A 19,907-nucleotide genomic window follows, 5' to 3' on the forward strand; every position below is an offset into this window, starting at 1 on the left:
TATGGTGCAGGCGGCACAGTAGTGTAACGGTTAGCGTGATGCTATTACAGCACCAATGACCCGGGTTCAATTCCCGCCACTGTCTGTAAAGAGTTTGTACGTTCTCCCCGTGTCTGCATGGGTTTCCTCCAGGTGCTCCGGTTTCCTCCCACATTCCAACAACATACGGGTTAGGAAGTTGTGGGCATACTATGATGGTGCCGGAAGAGTGGCGACACTTGCGGGCTGCCCCCAGAACACTCTACCCAAAAGATGCATTTCACTGTGTGTTTCGATGTACATGTGACTAATAAAGAAATCTTCTCTTCTCTTCTCTTCCATTAGTTAGAACCACAGCTGGGCCACTCTGTGAAGTTTTTGTTGCCACACTATAGAAGCATATGATTGAGGTCGAGAGGGTGCAGAGGAGATTTACCAGGATGTTGCCTGGGATGGAGCGTTTCTGATATGAGGAAAGACTGGATAGGCTGGGTTTGTTTTCCTTGGAGTAGAGAAGGCTGAAAGGGGACCTAATAGAGGTGTACAAGACACTGAGGGGTACAGATTGGGTGTATAGTGAGAATTATTTTCCCCTTAACAGTGACGTCTATAACCAGAGGGCATAGGCTTAAGGTATGGAGCAGGAGAATTAGAGAGGAAAAATTTTCTTCATCCAGAGAGCAGCTGAAATCTGGAACTCACTGCCTGAGTGTATAGTGGAGGAAGGATCTTTCACAACATTTAAAAAATATCTCGACAAGCACTTAAATCACCAAGGCGTAGAACACTATGAACCAAGTAAAGGTAAGTGGTATTAGTATAGATAGGTACTTGATGTTCAATGTGGACATGTTGAGCTGAAGGGCCTGTTTCTGTGCTGTATGAGTCTGTGATTGCAACTCTGAGAATCAATGAACATATTCAAGGCCAAGGTAGATCGATCGTTGGGCAGCCAAAGGCTATTGGAATTGGTTTGTTATTGTCACTTGTACCAAGGTAGAATGAAAAACTTATCTTGCATACCGTTCGTACGGATCAATTCATTACACAGTACATTGAGGTAGTACAAGGTAAAACAATAATGGAATGCAGAGTAAAGTGTCACAGCTACAGAGAAAGTGCAGTGCAGGTAGATAATAAGGTGCAAGGTCATAACTAGGTAGATTGTGAGGTCAGAGTCCATCTTATCATACAAAAACTATGAGGAACAAGCAGTAACAAAACATCAGAGAGTAGGAAACAGGAGCAGGAGTAGGTCAGTCTGCTCTTTGATCCTGCTTTTCCATTCAAGGAGATCATGATTGAGCTAGTCTTAGCCTCATCACCACTTTGCTGCTTCCTCCCCTTAATCCTTGACTCTCTTGCAGTTTTAAATGTCTGTGAATCCCAGCCTTAAATACATTCAATGACTCTCTGGGGTAGAGAAGTCCAAAGATTCACAACCTTCTGAGAGAAGAAATCTTCCTCAGTTCTGAAATGAGAGACTACTTATTCTGAAACTGCTTCCATGGTTTTGATGCCCCAAACAGAGAACACATCCTCTCACCATCCAGCCAGTCAATGCCTCTCAGAATCTTAGGTTTCTATAAGACCAGCTCTCATTCTTCGAAACACCAACGAATGTCAGGCCAACCTCCCTTCACACATCAACCCCTTCATCCCAAGGATCAACCGAGTTAACCTTCTCTGCACCGCCTCCAAAGGAACTGAGGCAAAGATCAGATTGTGGATCATGCTCGAGGGGTCAAGTGGGCTCATCCTGCTTTATTTCTTTTGTTCTTCTTTATGTCCTCTATAACATAAGATAATTCCTTCCTGTCACCAAACCGTTGTACATTTCATCCTGGCCTCTTGAACATGATCCTCAATGTTCTATTGATACAAGCAAGTTCTTAGCCACCAAAACCCTATTATCAAGCATATCCCCTCTCACCTGTTTTAAGATCCTCCTTAAAACCCATCTCTGTGACCAAGAGATCTCCTTTTCCCTAATTATTTCTCTGTAAAGAACTTTGTGATGTCATAAAAGGTAAACATTAGAGGGAAGGAGGGAATTAAAGTGAGAGTGTGTGAGGAACACACAAAAGCAGTTGAAGAAGGTGAGACTATTCAACAATTCAAGGCTGTTGTCTCATTCAGTTATATCATGGCTGGCTATCCAAGGAAAGAGGGGAGGGTACAGGGAAAGGAGGAGAGGGAGAGGGGGAGTGGAAGGGAGAGAGGGGGGTAGGAAGAGGGAGAGAGAAAGAGGGGTAGGGAGGGAGAGGGAGAGAGGGGTAGGGATGGAGGGGTAGGAAGGAGGGAGATGGGGATAGGAAGGGAGAGGGAGAGAGGGTAGGAAGCGGGATAGGGAGAGAGGGGGGAGGGTGTAAGGTAGGGAGAGGGAGAGAGGGGGTAGGGAGGGAGAAGGAGAGAGAGGGGTAGGAAGGAGGCGAGGGAGAGGGGGGGGCAGAGGGATAGGGAGAGGGAGAGAGAAAGAGATGTTGAGTGGGCTGGGGAAATGCCGTGAAGGCCATAGCTCTCCTTATTAGTAATGGGTAGCTCCTTTGATTGAAATCCAGAGCTCAGTGTGATTCCTTACATTCTCTCTGATCTTTGGCTTAGGATGACACTGGGATGGGTGGAAAAGGGTTTCACACTGGGTTTGTGGCTCCATCTGGATACAGATCCAAACTTGCATCAGATCCGGTGCAGACTGTCAGCAAACCAACCGAGTCAATCATAGGGAAAAATCCTTCCACAAACCAAAGCTGCACAGCAGTAAAGATCTTTGTTCCCACTGATTAAATCTTCTTTGAGCTAAGGAAGCTGATACTTCTGACTGAGCTAAGTGCTACTTTCTTCTTTTGTGTGGTTTAAGTCAGTACATGCTTGTAGTTTGGCTTAAGTTATACTTCCTCACAGAAATAAACAGCTTTTATTCATTGTTTAGAAGTAACGTGGAGAATGTAGTGAGGAGGTTGCAGATGGAATAAATCTCTCTGTAGTGGCAGTCAGTTTGGTAACCACGTTTTTCTAAAAATTAAATAAATTGGAGGCACAAGTTAAACAGAAAGTTATAACATGGTAGACAATATTAGGACCTTATGGCTAAAATATAGTCAGTGGCACAAATTGTAGAGCCACCAGCTCCAGAGATCCAGGTTCAATACTGGTGCTATCTGTGTGGAATTTGCATGTTCTCCCTATGACGGTGTGGGTTTCCTCCAGGTTCTCTAGTTCCCTCCCGTATCCCAAAAAGGTGTGGATTAATTGACTACTGTAAATTGAAACAAGTATGTGAATGACTGGCAGAATCCTGGGGGGAGCTGAGGAGATTGTGGCGAGGATAAAATGGGTTAGGATAAGATTAGTGTGAAAATGAATGTTTGATGGTTGCCACAAACTTGGCGGGCTTGGTAATTGGAGTTCTCGCAGTGTTCTTCCCACAGCCAACATCTCCAAGGCAGATTAACTGGTCATCATCACGATGTTGTTAGTCAGAGCTTGCTGTGTGTAGATTGGTGACTGCAATTTTTTTCACATTAATAGTGGAATTGGAATTGGTTTATTATTGGCACATGTACTGAGATACAGTGAAAAACTTTATTTTGCATGCCATCCAGACAGACCTTTCAAAACATAAATACATTGAGGTAGTACAAAGGGAAGAGCAATAATAGAATGAAGAATATAGTGTTATAATTAAAGTTACAGAAAAACAAGTGCAGTGCAGGTCGACAATAAGGTGCAAGGACCACAACGAGGTAGGTTGAGAGATCAAGAGTTCATCATTATCGTACAGATGATCTGTCCAAAAGTCTTGTAACAACGGGATAGAAGCTGTCCTTGAGCCTGCTGGTACGTGTTCTCAAGCTTTTGTATCTTCTGCCTTACAAAAAGGCGGAGAAGAGAGAATGACTGGAGTGGGAGGGGTCTCTGATTATGTTGGCTGCTTTCCTGAGGCAGTGGGAAGTGCAGACAGAATCCATGGAGGGGAGGCTGGTTTTTGAGATGTCCACAACTCTCTGCAATTTCTTGTGGTCCTGGGCAGAGCAGTTGCTGTACCAAGCCGTGATGCATCTGGATAGGATGTTTTCTATGGTGCACCTATAAAAATTGGTGAGAGTCAATGGGGACTTGCCAAATTTCAGCCTCCTGAGAAAGGAAGGACACTGATATGCTTTCTTGGCCATACCATTTACGTGGTTGGACCAGGACAAGTTATTAGTGATATTTACATATCAGATCTTGAAGCTCTCAACTATCTCCACCTCAACACCATTGATACATACAGGGGCGTGTACACTGCCCCACTTCCTGAAGTCAGTCACCAGCCCTTTTGTTTTGCTGACATTGAGGGAAAGGTTGAGACACGAGAGACGGCAGATGCTGGAACCTGGAGCAACACGCAAAGCGCTGGAGGAACTCAGTGGGTCAGGTGGCATCTGTGGAAGGAAATGGACAGTCGACGTTTCAGGTCAAGACCCTTCATCTGGACTGAAAGATAGAAGGGAGATGGCCATTATAAAGAAGTGGGAGGGTTCTTGCTCCACCTCTTCCCTCCACCTTTTCATACTGTTCATCTCCCCTCTATCTTTCAGTCCAGATGAAGGGTCTCTACCCAAAACATCGACTGTCCATTTCCCTCCGCAGATGCTACCTGACCCGCTGAGTTCCTCCAGCGTTTTCGGTGTTGCTTGAGGGAAAGGTTGTTGTCTTGACACCATGTCACTAGGCTCTCTATTCTAGGCATTGTCTATGACTCACCATGACCAGAAGCAAGTATTACACCAGGATATGAAGACAAAATAAACTGCGGATGCTGAAATCTAAAGCAAAAACAGGAGGCTGGAAGAACTCAACAGGTTAAGCAGCATCAAGAAAATGAGCATCGTAATGTATAATCACATGGCATTGACAGCTGAGACAGAGGATGTCTATGGACATACCAAGGAAGCTGATATTGAGATACGGACTTGCCAGAATTAATATTATCAATTCATGGCATTAAGTTCAGCATCAGATTAATTCTATCCCACATTTTAAAATAATTAGATAAGAAAAGTGTGGATGCCATAATGAGAGCTTTCTAAGGTTCCCTTCATTCAAGAATCATCCTACTCGACTGGAAAGTTGAGAAGGAAACCAAAGAACTATAAGTTAATTATCCTACATCAGTAAATGGGAAACTAATAGAGACTACAGTCAGGATAAAGTGACTGAACACATTGAATGTTCTTAGTTGATTTGAGAAACTTGAAATTTGTAAAAGGGTAGGTCAAAGCTGATAAACTTTTTTTTGAGGTTACAGAAGTATTTGACAGGAGAATGTTTATGGATACTATTTATATAGACTTGCAGTAGCCATTGGATGAAGCCCCTCATCTGGAACTTTCAGTTAAAGTTGAGCACATATTAACCCGGCTCGGAAATGTGGTGAGTGGCAGGATACAAAGTAGAGAGAATGGATAGGGTGGCACGGTAGTGTAGCAGTTAGCATAACGCTATTACAGTGCCAGCGACCCGGGTTCAATTCCCTCCGCTGTCTGTAAGGAGTTTGTACGTTCTCCCCGTGTCTGCGTGGGTTTCCTCTGGGTGCTCCAGTTTCCTCCCACATTCCAAAGACGTACAGGTTAGGAGCTGTGGGCATGCTATGTTGGTGCCGGAAGTGTGGCGACACTTGCGGACTGCCCCCAGAACACTCTACGTTGTATTTCACTGTGTGTTTCAATGTACGTGTGACTGATAAAGAAATCTTATCTTAAATCTTAAGTACTCAAATGGACAGAATGTGACTAGGAGTTGTAATTATTCAACATATTTTTCAATAGCTTAGATGGTGGTATTGAAATCAATATAATTAAATGATGACACAGATGGGCAGCAATGAGAGCAGTGTAGAAAGAACTTTTAAAATACAAAGTTATTAATCAATTAAGCAAATGTGTAAACCGTGAAATTGTAAGTACAAGGACATAGTTTATTGCTACAAAAATACAAAGCCCTGATTGGGTGTGTCTGGAGCATTCTGAGCAGTTCTGGACACCACATCCGTGGAGATACTAGTCTTGGATCGAGCGCAGTGTAGACTTATCAGAATGGTGCTTAGACTTGGGATAACTTCTGAGGAGAAATGTTTCGAGGAGCAACAAACAAGAAGGTGGAGGATCTCAGCGAGTTAGGCAGCATCTGTGGAGGGAAATGGACAGTTGACGCTTCAAGTCGAGACTCTTCGTCTGGATAAAGAATAAAGGGGAGATAGCCAATGTAAAGAGGTGAGGGGGAGGGGTGAGGCAAGAGCTGGCAGGCAATAGGTGGATCCAAGTGAGGAGGGGCGATCGGCAGATGGAGGAGGGAAGGGTGGAAATGGCGACAGAGGCTGGGAGGTGATGGGTGGAGGCAACAAAGGGCCGCAGATTGTGGAATCTGATAGGGAAGGAAGGTAGAGCGTAGAACCAAATAAGGGAGGTGGGGAGGGGACCCAGTGGGAGGAGTGTGTGGGTGATGGGGTGGGTGGAGGAGGGAAAGAGACAGGGTGATAGGAGGCTGGAATTTGGAGGATTTGATTTGACTGAAGTTTTAAAAATCTTATGGAGAACATAGAGAGGGAGAGAAACCATTCCCTCTGATTGGGAGGGTTAAAACCTTTGGAACCAATCTGAAGGTTAGAACAGGTCTTTCAGGAGTGAACAAGCAATCTGCTGGAGGGACTCAGTGGGCCGAACAGCATCTGTGGGAGGAAAGGAACCGTCGACGTTTCGACCCGAAATGTCGCCAACTCCTTTCCTCCCACAGATTCTGCTCGACCCGCTCAGTTCCTCCAGCAGACTGTCCGTTGCTCCAGATTCCAGCATCTGCAGTCTCTCGTGTCTCTTTCAGGAATAAAACTAGGAAAGATTTTACAGGCACAGTGTGGTAGGAATTTGAAATTCTCCTCCACAAATGGTGATTAATGTCAAATCAGTTGTTAGCTTTACTTCTGAGATTTTTATTACTAATAATTTAAGGAATATGGGGAACAGGTAGGAAAAACAAAGGCAGAGGGGCCAAAGGTTTTGTTAAAAGTTTTAAATAAACTTGGCAGTATTCAATTTTTATTTTTAATGGATAAAATCAATGTTCATTTTTAAGCATTTATTTCGATTTCTGTCAATTTGAAATTTCATGACTGCACAAAAGAAATGAATTTACACCCCTAAAAGCATCATTGAATCTCCAGTCCAAATATAAAATGTAATTCTACATCATATATGTCATATATAAATGATATTTGTAATACAATATGTAGAATTACATTTTATATTTATATTTTAAGTACTTTTATATTACTTTTATATATAACTATAATATGAGATATTATATAATTTCTTATATAATGTATCAAATTATATGATACATAAACTATTAATGATTATACAATATATATAATCAGACTTATGTCTTAACTTGCTTTCATTAATATATCCAATGAGGTGTCACATCACATTCGTAAAGAAAAAAACACTTGAAAAGCATAAATGCAGCCTTTTCAGAGTCTGTTCTTTTTGAAGAGGTTTACTTGACGGTAAGATTTATTGATGAATTCTGAAGATTAATAATGGAGATACTTCCTCTCTTGATATTGACACCAATCACCTTACAAGTCCTGCTCTAAAGGGAGAAGCAGAGGTGCAAAGACAAAGAGGTTTAGGGAGGGAATTCCTGAGCTCAGGTCTTGGGCAGCTCTGTCAGTGGTGAAGCAATTAAATTCAGGGTTGATCAAGAGGCCAGAACTGGGGAAGCTCAGACACTGTGGAGGATTGCAGGACTTCTTGTAACCACAGTACTGACGCAGCCCACACAAACAGTAAAGCAAACTGACCTACTTCCCTTGTCAGAACAGCAAAAGAGATCTGCTTTTATATTCCTCCCGCCACCACCCCCCACCCCACCTGACCTTCACCCACTCCCGTCCCTGTAATTCCTTTCATCTACTGCTGCACTCCATCAAAGTCTGGTCTCCTTTGTATCTGACCCAAGCTCTCATGAGGACCCCTGCCTTCAGTTACCAAAACTTTGGATTTGCTCGCTGAATCTTTCTTCCTTTCTTTTAAGGGGTTCCTTAAAACCTCCCTCTTTCACTGAGTATTTGCCCACCTGCTCTGCTACCACCTTAATGTGGCTTGGCGTACAATTGTCTGCGATGGTGCTCTTGTGAAAGACTTTCTGATGTGTTACTGCGTTAAAGAAAGTCTATTTGTTGGTCTTATGTAATGAGTACCTAGCAGAGGGGAGCAGGCAGCCCACTGAGTCCATGACATCTTCCAGCAGAACAATCCTATCAGTTCCATCCCCCCTCTCCTTATTTTCCTCTCATTTATTCTCTCTCACATCCCCTTCCGCTCCCCTCTTGATTCTTCTACCTCCCACCTACACTACAGGTAATTTACAGAGGAGACACAAGAGACTGCAGATGCTGGAATCAGGAGCAACACACAAAGTGCTGGAGGAACTCAGCGGGTCAGGGAGCGCCTGTGGAGGGAAGTGGACAGTCGACGTTTCAGGTCGAGACCCTTCATCCGGACTGAAAGATAGAGGGGAGAGATCCGGTATAAAGGGAAGGGAAGGGGTGGAGCAAGAGCTGGCAGGTGACAGGTGGATCCAGATGAAGGGGGGTGATTGGCGGATTGGGGGGGGGGGGCGGGGTGGGGAAGAGTGGGAATGATGCCAGAAGCTGGGAGGTGATAGGTGGAAGTGCCAAAGGGCTGAAGGTGATGGAATCTAATAGGACAGGACGGTGGGAGCCTGGAATAGAGGGAGGGAGGTGGGGAGGGGAACCAGTGGGAGGAGTGTGTGGGTGATGGGCAGTTGGAGACGGTGGGGAAGGGGAAAGCAATAGACTGATGGGGGAGAGTAGGATCAGGAGGAGAGAGAAAAGAATTTTCAGTGGTCGTTAAGCCTACAAGAATATCTTTGGGACGTGGAAGGAAACCGGAGTACCTGAAGGAAACCCACGGGTACACAGACAAACTCCACACAGGCATCATCGGAAGTCAGGACTGAACCCAGTCACTGGAGCTGTGAGCAGCAGGGCGGCGTGCTGTGCCGTTGTCCCAACCAATAACCTTTACAAAGGTCAGCTATTACTGTGGGGAGAAAACAATAGCAGCAACCCATTTACACACGGCAAGCTCCCACTACGAGCATTGTGATGATGACCAGTTAATCTGCCTCAGAGGTGGTGGCTGAGGGAAGAATATTGGGAGAACAATCATGATATTTGTCAGAATTTTGCACTAAAATCACTTTGCACTAAAACCGTCTAAAATGGTCTCTTTTTTTGTTTTGATTGTGTTCTTTCTTGTAAAAATTTTTTATGTTTAGTTTATGTTTTTCTTGTGAATGTTGCTTATACATAAGACCATAAGAGAAAGGAGCAGAAGTCGGCCATTCGGCCCATCGAGTCTGCTCCGCCATTCTGTCATGATCTGATCCATTCTCCCATTTAGCCCCACTCCCCCGCCTTCTCGCCATAACCTTTGATGCCCTGGCTACTCAGACCTACCAATCTCTGCCTTAAATACACCCAATGACTTTGCCTCCACAGCCGCCCGTGGCAACAAATTCACCACTCTCTGGTTAAAGAAATTTCTCCGCATCTCTATTCTGAATGGGCGCCCTTTAATCCTGAAGTCGTGTCCTCTTGTACTAGACTCCCCTACCATGGGAAACAACTTTGCCACATCTACTCTGTCCAGGCCTTTTAACATTTGAAATGTTTCTATGAGGTCCCCTCTCATTCTTCTGAACTCCAAGGAGTACAGCCCAAGAGCTGTCAAACGTTCCTCATATGTTAACCCTCTCATTCCTGGAATCACTCTAGTGAATCTTCTCTGAACCCTCTCCAACGTCAAATGCCTGTCATCACATCACATGCCTGTGATGCTGCTGTAAGCAAGTTTTTCATTGCACCTGTGCACACATGTACTTGTGCAGATGACAATAAACTCGACTTTGACTTTAACTTTGAGAACAGTGCCACAACATCTTGTGCATTCACCTGAGAGGACTCAAGTCCTGAGAGGGATAAGTACTTGGATAGGAGGGGTTTAGAGGGATTTGGGCCAAACGTGTACAAATGGGACTAGCTCGTTCATCATGGTTGGCATGGTCGAGTTGGGCCGAAGGGCCTGTTTCCATGCTGTATTACTCTGTGACTCTACGACAGGTGAGACCTCAGTTGGAAGATGGCATCACCAACAATGCAGGATCCCTCAGCACTAGAAAGGGGGTTCATAGAGTAGGGACTGAACCCACACATTCCTGACTTAGAGGAAGCAGCACCAACCTACTGAGCCTTGCTGACACACCCGGGGGTCTTTCATGACCCAGTGAGTTGCTGACGGAAGGGAAGGCTAAAGAGCTGCGTGTGAAGAGAAAGGGTGGAGACCAGCACTAGGTAGGAGGAGGAAGCTTAGTGTCTGTCAAGGGAGAGAAAAGAATGGGGAGAGAGTGAGAGAGATTAATGTGCGCGACGCGACAGCTCTCAGACATTGGCCTCTTTAGCTCTTTTCCTATCAGACGATTACCATGGCAACCGCAAAGCTGTGAAACTCCTGTGGAGCATGAAAAGGCATGAACACTGATGGCAGTATTAATATAATCACCAGGAGAGATCTACTGACTGTGGATTTCAGGAGATGAACTGGCAATTCTGATGGTTAAAAGAAGAATGTAGGCGGGGCTGGAGTGTCAGGGGAGGGGGGGGTATATTTAGACCCTTTAATCAGCTGGGAACATTACACATACAAGGAAAGGATGTAGCACTACATGTTATCTATCAATTATTTAGTACCATCTTTGATCCTTTCAAAGTCAATCACTTCCCCTTTGCTATTAGCTCCTTATATTGCAGACTCACATCTATCAAATACTGGGTACAATAACTTTGATCTGGTATTGGGTACAAGCATTAAAATAGTACTGATGTATTTTGACATCGTTACAGAAGGGTTGCATAACCACCCTGATGTAACACTGTTGCTTAATCTTACTGATGTACTAATACGTAATTAATGATCACAATACAACGAACATGTAAGCATTTCCAAGGAGAGACACAGATAGGTTGGAAATGTGAGTTGCCCTTAAATAAAATCTGTGTAGTGTTTAATATAAAGAAGAATATAATGTTGTAAGCCTGGAGATTGGGAAAGTTACAGGATGGAGGAATGAATGGCTGAATTATTAGTAAATAGGAAGATGACACAGCTTCTTCCAGTAAATTAACAAAACACATAATATAAATTGTTAAAGGTTCCACAACTATACTGCAGAAAAGGAGAGTAACAAAAATAAGACTGGTTCACATAGATAGCTAGACAGACAGACAGACAGACAGATAGAAAGATAGATAAATAGACATTTATTTATTCGTCACGTACATCAAAACACACGGTGAAATGCATTTTTTTGCATTACTGAGAATGTTCTGGGGGCAGCCCACAAGTGTCGTCACACTTCTGGTGCCAACATAGCATGCCCACAGCTCCTAACCCGTACATCTTTGGAATGTGGGAGGAAACCGGAGCACCCGGAGGAAACCCACACAGACACACAGGGAGAACGTACAAACTCCTTACAGACAGTGGCTGGAATTGAACCTGGGTCGCTGGCACTATAATAGCATTACGCTAACTGCTACATGTACCATTCAGTGAAGAAAAGAAAGACTGCAAAACAAGACCTTAGTGAAAAATACAAAGACAGAATCAGAGACAAGTCTATGGTAGTGCAAGAGGAGGTTTGTAGTGTTTTGTTGCTGAGGTAGGGTTAGAGTTGTGCAGGTTGGCTCAATAACTGAATTGTTGAAGGGAAGCAGCCGTTCCTGACCCCAGTGAGACAGTGAAAGGAAATCTTGGGGGACTGAGAAATAACTGAGGCATTGGACATTCCTTCTCTTCACTGCATATGAGACAATAACTGTAGCTGAAATGGAGGGAGAACAAAGGTTCCATTGAAAGTGAAGACCTCATTGGTATTGGTTTATTATTGTCACTTGTACTGAGGTACCGCGAAAAACTTGTCTTGCATACCGATCGTACAGGTCAATTCATTACACAGTGCAGTTCCATTGAGTTAGTACAAAGAACATTGAGGTAGTACAGGTAAAAACAGTAACAGTACAGAGTAAAGTGTCACAGCTACAGGGAAGTGCAGTGCAGGTAGACAATAAGGTGCAAGGTCACAACAAGGTAGATTGTGAGGTCAAGAGTCCATCTTGTCATATAAGGGAACGGTTCACTAGTCTTATCACAGTGGGATAGAAGCTGTCCTTGCACCTGGTGGTATGTGCTCTCAGGCTCCTGTATCTTCTACCTGATGGGAGGGGGGAGAAGAGAGAATGACTCAGGTGGGTGGGGTCTTTGATTATGCTGGCTGCTTCACCAAGGCAGCAAGAAGTAAAGACAGAGTCCAAGGAGGGGAGTCTGGTTTCCGTGACGCACTGGGCTGTGTCCACAACTCTCTGCAGTTTCTTGCGGTCCTGGGCAGAGCAGTTGCCGTACCAAGCTGTGATGCATCCAGATAGGATGCTTTCTATGGTGCATCGATAAAAGTTGGTGAGTGTCAAAGGGGACATACTGAATTTTTTTAGTCTCCAGCTATTAATGTATTAATAGTACTAATTAAAGCCACCAGACCCATTCAGGTGTGAAGAAGCCCTGGACCTGATAGTCAGCATCCTGGGGTTTTCAGAAGGTGGCCGCAGAAGTACCGGTGATGACCTTCTGAAATTCTCTGGATCCTGCAACAGTTCTGACATTGAAGGCTGCAAATGTAATCTGGCTGTTTAAGAAAATAGAGAGAGAAAGTAGGGAAGTCCAGATCAGTTAGTCTAACACTTACGACAAAATGCCATCATCCATCATTAAAGAGCTGGGATCATAGTTTAAGGGAGTTAGCATGGCTTTATGAAGGAAAAGTTGTGTTGACAAATCTAATTGGATTTATTACATATATAGCTGGTAGGATGAATACGTAGTATAATTGGGTTTTCAAAATCACACAAAAGATTGGGTATCGTGGAATGGACAGAGGATTGGTAAAAGCACAGAAAACAGAGTGTAGGAATAAATAGATCATTTTTAGATGAGCCAACTATTATTATTGTGGTATTCAAGGCTTAGTACTGAACACTCAAATATTCATGATATTAATAATTTAAACAAAAAGACAAGCGGATAGCATATCTAAGCATGCTGGTGATACAAAACCACATGTAAAAATCAAGACACAAGAGGCTGCAGTCCAGATGAAGGGTCTCGAAATGTCTACTTTCCATTTCCCTCCTGAGTCAGGCAGCATCTGTGAAAGGTACTACGTTTTCTGATTCCCCCTTATCCATCTTGTTTTTTGGCGACATGTAAAAATGACATGCGATGAGGATTCAAAAGGACTACTAAGGGGTGCGGAGAGGGTGCGGAGAGGCATAATCAAAGACCCCACCCACCTGGGCCATTCTCTCTTCTCTCCTCTCCCATCAGGCAGAAGATACAGGAGCCTGAGGGCACGTACCACCAGGCTCAAAGACAGCTTCTACCCCACTGTGATAAGACTATTGAACGGTTTCCTTACACGATGAGATGGACTCTGACCTCACAATCTACCTTGTTATGACCTTGCACCTTATTGTCTGCCTGCAATGCACTTCCCTGTAGCTGTGACACTGTACTCTGTATTCTGTTATTGTTTTTACCCTGTACTGCCTCAATGCACTGTGTAATGAATTGACCTGTACGATCGGTTTGCAAGACAAGGTTTTCACTGTACCTCGGTACAAGTGACAATAATAAACCAACACCAATACCAATAAGTGAAGGGCTGTCCCGCCAGGCACCTCCTTCCCCCATCTGTGGAAGTGCCTGTGGTTCCCACATTGATGTCAACCACTGCAGGACTGGAATGGAAGCAAGTCGTCCTCGATCCCGAGGGACTGCCTGAGATGCAGTGGCAAGAGTAAGTAATCTAGGCTGACCCTCTAGTGTGGTACTGAAGCTATGTTATGTGATTGGTTGTGCTGCATACCAATTTAAGAAGTAAGCACATCCTGGTGAATACAGAACCCAGGGCAGCATTGTGTGGAAGGGGACCTCTCCCTGGTTTTCTTCACTGACATTAAAATCTCAGTCATCATTCCCTTGCTGTTTGTGGGAGCTTGCTGTGCACAAGTTGGCCACTGATTTTCCCACTTTATAATTTCAAGAAGTACCTTTTGGCTGAGGTTGTGGAAGTCCCTATACTAACGCAAATGTCAGGCCAGGCCAGGAAGGGAGCTCAGCCCATTGACTACACCTATCCCCAATGACTGTGTACAACCAGCATTGGTTACTGCGTGGGCCCAATTCCTAAAATGTAAACAGATGCTAAAAATAGGTTTTCCAATGCCTGAGCTATTCTCCAACCTACTTGTGCTTTTAATTATCTTATTAAAGGTTCAGTGAGTTTTCATTAACAGTAAGACTAACATTTAATTAGTCCTACAGTTAATGACCTGCTCTCCCTGCTACACTCTGGTACCAACCCCAAGTCAGCCGGGAGACTGGCATCTCCATGAGCCCATAGATAAAATGGCTGATCATGGAGTGTAGCCTGTGCTAGCAGTGAGTTGGATTTTTTCTTGATTTGAAAGGAAAAAGACTTGTTAATATTATCATTTATGAATTCATTCAAAGGATGTGGGCTTCACAGGCTGAGCCAGCATTTAATTGCCTATCACTAGTTGCCTTTGAGAAGGTGGTGGTGAGCTGCCTTTCTGAACCACTGTAGCCCTTGATGTGTGGGTACACCCACACTGCTGTTAGGGAGAGAGTTCCAGGACTTTGACCCAGCGACGAAGGAACGGCAATATATTTTCAAGTCAGGATGGTGTGTGGGTTGGAGGGCAACTCCCAGGGGGTGGTGTTCCCCGTGCTTTTGATGCCTTTGTCCTTCTAACTGGTAGAGGTGGTGGGTTTGGAAGGTGCTGTCTGAGGAGTCTCGGTGAGTTGCTGCAGTGCGTCCTGTAGATGGTACAAACTGCTCTGCCCTTGTGTGTCGTTGGTGGAATGAGTGAGTGGTTGTGGATGGGGAGCCTATCAAGTGGCCTGCTATGTCCTGTATGGTGTTTAGCTTCTTGAGAGTATTAAACGAACTTCACAGTAAAGGGAACTCGTAGGCTGCCAGCTTCTGACTCACTTCTGAGTCACAAGAATGTGGGTTCAAGCCCCACTCCAGAGCCTTGAGCATATAAACATAGAACATTGAACATTACAGCACAGTACAGGCCCTTCAGCTCACAATGTTGTACAGACAGTTTATCCTGCTCGAAGATCTATCTAACCCTTCCCTCCCACATAGCCCCTCCCCCCAATTTCTCTATCATTCATGTGTCTATCTAAGAGTCACTTAAATGCCCCTGATGTATCTGCCCCCACAACCTCTGCCAGCAGTGCGTTCCACGCACCCACCACTCTCTGTGTAAAAAACTTACCCCTGACATCCCCCTTATATCTTCCTCCATTCACCTTAAAATTCTGTCCCTTATGTTAGCCATTGTTGTCCTGGGAAAAAGTCTCTGACTGTCCACTCGATCTATGCCTCTTATCATCTTGTACACAGCTATCAAGTCAACTAGGCTGATGTTCCTAGTGCAGCACTGAGGGAGTGTTGCACTGTCTTTCAGATGAGAATTTATGCAAAGGTCCTGTCTGGGGTGAAAGATCAAAGAAGAACAGGTTTGGTTCTTTCAGAGAAAATAATAAGGATGTGGTTTCAGTTATTACCTCATTGTTACTTGTGGAAGCTTGTGCCTAAGTCACTAGCAGGGTTTCCTACATTACAATTGTGGTTACTTGGTTGTAGAGATCTTTGGGATGTGACAAGGCAAGTTCTTTCTTCCAGTTAGTTCCAGGGAAGGCAGCTACTGATCCGAAGATGAACCTGTCTATCAATCACTGAATCCATCCAACCAATAGCAGCAAAGTGGCTGCCAGCCCTTTAATCTTTCCCAGTTCCTGCATCTCTCCTAATCCCAATTGTATCTGGCTGTTCACCCAGTATTCAGCGTCCACTGACATCCTGTTCCCAGTTTTAATTTTGTTTAATTATTATGGCTGCCTACTTCTTTAGAGCAAAACACAGAACAGTACAGCACAGGAACAGGCCCTTCAGCCCACCATGTCTGTGCCAATCCTGATGCCAATCTAACTAATCCCATCTGCCTGCACATGGTCTGTGTCCCTCCATTCCCTGCCTGTTCATGTGTCTGTCCAAATGCCTCTTTAATGTTGCTTCCACCACTTCCCCGGCAATGTGCTCCAGGCACATACCACTGTCTGTGTAAAAAAACTTGCCTCGCAAATCTCCTTTAAACTTGCCCCCTCTTACCTTAAACCTATGCCCTCTAGTATTTGATACTTGATATTTATTTATTAGTCATATATACATGGAAACACACAGTGAAATATGTCTTTTTGCATTGCTAAGAATGTGCTGGGGGGCAGCCCACAAGTGTCACCACACTTCCGGCTCCAACATAGCATGCCCACAACTTCCTAACCTGTACATCTTTGGAGTGTGGAAGGAAACCGAAGCACTCGGAGGAAACCCACGCAGACACAGTGAGAACGTACAAACTCCTTACAGGCAGTAGCGGGAATTGAACCCAGGTCGCTGGCGCTGTAATAGCGTTATGCTGACCGCTATGCTACCGTGCCGCCCTGGGAAAAGGACTCTATCTACCCTATCTATGCCTCTCATAATTTTATATATATGTATCAGGTCTCCCCTCAGCCTCCGGCACTCCAAAGGAAACAATCCAAATTTGTCCAACTTCTTCTTGTAATGAATACTCTCTAATCCAGGCAGCATCCTGATGAACCTCTTCTGCACCCTCTCCAAAGCCTCCACATCCTTCCTGTTGTGCGGCAACCAGAACTGCACACAATACTCCAAATGTGGCCCAACAAAAGCAGCAACACGACCTCCCAACTTTTATATTCAATGCACTGATCAATGAAGACAAGCATGTCCCATGCCTTCTTTACTACCCTATCCATCTATGTGGCTGCTTTCAGCGAGCTATGGATTTGCACCCCAAGATTCCTCTGTACATCAATACTCCAATCCCTCTCTCTTTTTTTATTTAAAAAATTAATTTTATTCATAATAAAAATATATACAAAGGAAGAAACAGTGCAAAACTTTTACATTCATAGTCATTACATTCAGCAGAGTTAACTTGCTTTTTAAAACTACAGCACCGTTGCCTCTCATGTAGCCCTTTCAATGTTTAAGGGGCTTCCCCACCCGACTCAGCCCCTCTATGTGCAGTAGTGGAAGGAGCCCAGAGTGTGTCATTCCCCACAGAACCTTGGCATTGGCTGCACTGAGCTTCAGTGCGTCCCTCAGCACGGACTCCTGCAGCCTGGAATGTGCCAGTAGGCAGCATTCCCCTACGGACATCTCGCTGTGCTAGAAGACCAAAGGGTGTCTTTCACCGAGTTGATGACCTTCCAGCAGCACTTGATGTCTGTCTCGGTGTGTGCCCCTGGGAACACCTCCAATTCCTCTCTGTACATCAAAGTTCCAATCTCTCTGTACATAGAACCATAGAACCATAGAACAATACAGCTCAATACAGGCCCTTCAGCCCACCATGTTGTGCCAACCTTCAAACCGCACCTAAAACTATCTAACCCCTTCCTCTCACATATCCCTCCATTTTAAATTCCTCCATATGCCCACCTAACAATCTCCCAAACCTGGCCAACGAATCAGCCTCCACCACCACCCCAGGCAGCGCATTCCATGCACCAACCACTCTCTGGGTGGAAAACCTCCCTCTAACGTCTCCCTTCAATATTTTCTTGGGAGAGACCGACCTGATAAATCTCCAGCCTCACCTTAAGGTACAACCTGCCCCTTCATCGAAACAAATAAACTAACAGTACAGGTGGGCACAGGGGGGTAAGTTACCAGACTAGTAATCCTGGAGTAACATACTTTTTACAACACAAAAAGATGCCTTTCGGCACATCAGTTCCATGCCAGCTCCCAGCTGAGCAATCCCAACATCCCTGCTCCCTACTCCTTATTTCCCTGTATCCCTTCAACTTATTCTCTCTCACATGCCCATCAACTGCCCTCTGACTCTCTTTTGCTATTCACTTATCCCTAAGGGCAATTTACAGTAACTAATTAATCCACAGCATGTCCATGGGATGTGGGAGGAAACTGGAGCACCCAGGGGAAACCCATGCAGTCACAGAGAGAATGTGCAAACTCCACACAGACAGCACCAAAGGTCAGGATCGAACCTGGGTCACTGGAGCTGTGAGGCAGCTGCAATACCTGAGATCAGGTCTCACAATGACAGCAATGGAACTTAAATTCAGTTAATGATCTAGAATTTGGAACAACGACAACTAGCCTTAGTAACAAAGACCACAAAGGGTACTGGATTGCTGTGGAATTGCTCTGGAATGTCCTCCAGAGGAAGAATTCTGCCGTCCTTTTACCTGCTCCGGCCTATATGTGACTCCAGACCACCCCACGTGGGTTGAATCTTAAATGGCCCTGCAGTCACTCATATGTCACTATGTTCTGAGAAAATGTAGCTTCCAGGAAGAAAACGGCTCAGTATCTTCTCAAGGGCAGTTGGGAAAGGGCGATAAGTTCTAGGTTTGCCCAGCTTCTGAAAATATAGCCATTTTCAGTATGACGTATAGTATGACTCTACATTCAAAAGAGTCATAGAGTCATACAGCACAGAAACAGGCCCATGCTGACCATCTGCATTAATTCCATTTACCAGCCTTCTATGACTTGGCAATTCAAATTGGAATTGGAATTGGAATTGGTTTATTATTGTCAAATGTACCGAGGTACAGTGAAAAACTTGTCTTGCATACCGTTGCTACAGATCAGTTCATTACACAGTACATTGAAGTAAAACAATACAGAATGCAGAATAAAGTGTCACAACTACAGAGAAAGTGCAGGTCAATAGTCCATCTTATCGTACTAGGGAACCGTTCAATAATCTTATAACAGCTGTCCTTGAGCCTGGTGGTAGGTGCTTTCATATCTTTTGCTTGTCTAAGTACTTCTATACTCATCTAGTTACTAGATAAAGACTAGCTAAATAAATAGAAAAGTCTTCTTGCCTGCAGCCTCTTCAGTTATATTGACAGGAAGGCTGATCTTATAAAACTTTCCCTCTTGCCCTTTTCCACCCATGTTCAAAATGCTCAGTCACCCTGGGCTCTGTAGCACCACGGCCCATTCCTTTAAACTTCATTTAAACTTCATTTATACACCACGGTAACAGGCCCTTCTGGCCGAACGAGTCCGCACCTCCCATTTAAACCCATGTGAACCTACCCATACCTCTTTATAATGTGGGAGGAATCCGGAGCACCCGGAGGAAACCCACACAGACACGGGGAGAACATACAAACTCCTTACAGGCAGCGGCAGGAATTGAACCCCTTTCACACCACACACCCAAGTCACTGCAGTGAGCCCCATCCAGAGGAGGCACAGCAGTTACTTGCCCAGGCTACTTTAACAGCACCTCCCAAACCCATGTCTGTTTTTGGCAGGCTGGTCAGGGGTAGCACGTGCAGGGGACCATCATCAGCGGGTCATGTATCATCCCGACTTGGAAATATAAGATAAGATAAGATCAGATCTTTATTATATTTCACTGTTCCTTCATCTTCACGGGTCTAAATCCTGGAACCGAGGGAATCCGTTTTGATTTGATTGTTTTCAAGATATTATGAAGAACTCAAAGTCAAAGTCAACTTGTAGGGTGGACAGAGAAAACTCATTTCTACTGGATTTAGAGCCAAGAGAAAGGGTCTAAAAATGAGATCCTGTGTATCAGGAAGTTAGTTAATAATCTACATACAGGGAGTGGTGGA

The sequence above is a fragment of the Pristis pectinata genome, chromosome 4, assembly GCF_009764475.1.
Source record: "Pristis pectinata isolate sPriPec2 chromosome 4, sPriPec2.1.pri, whole genome shotgun sequence".
NCBI classification, from domain to species: Eukaryota; Metazoa; Chordata; class Chondrichthyes; order Rhinopristiformes; family Pristidae; genus Pristis; species Pristis pectinata.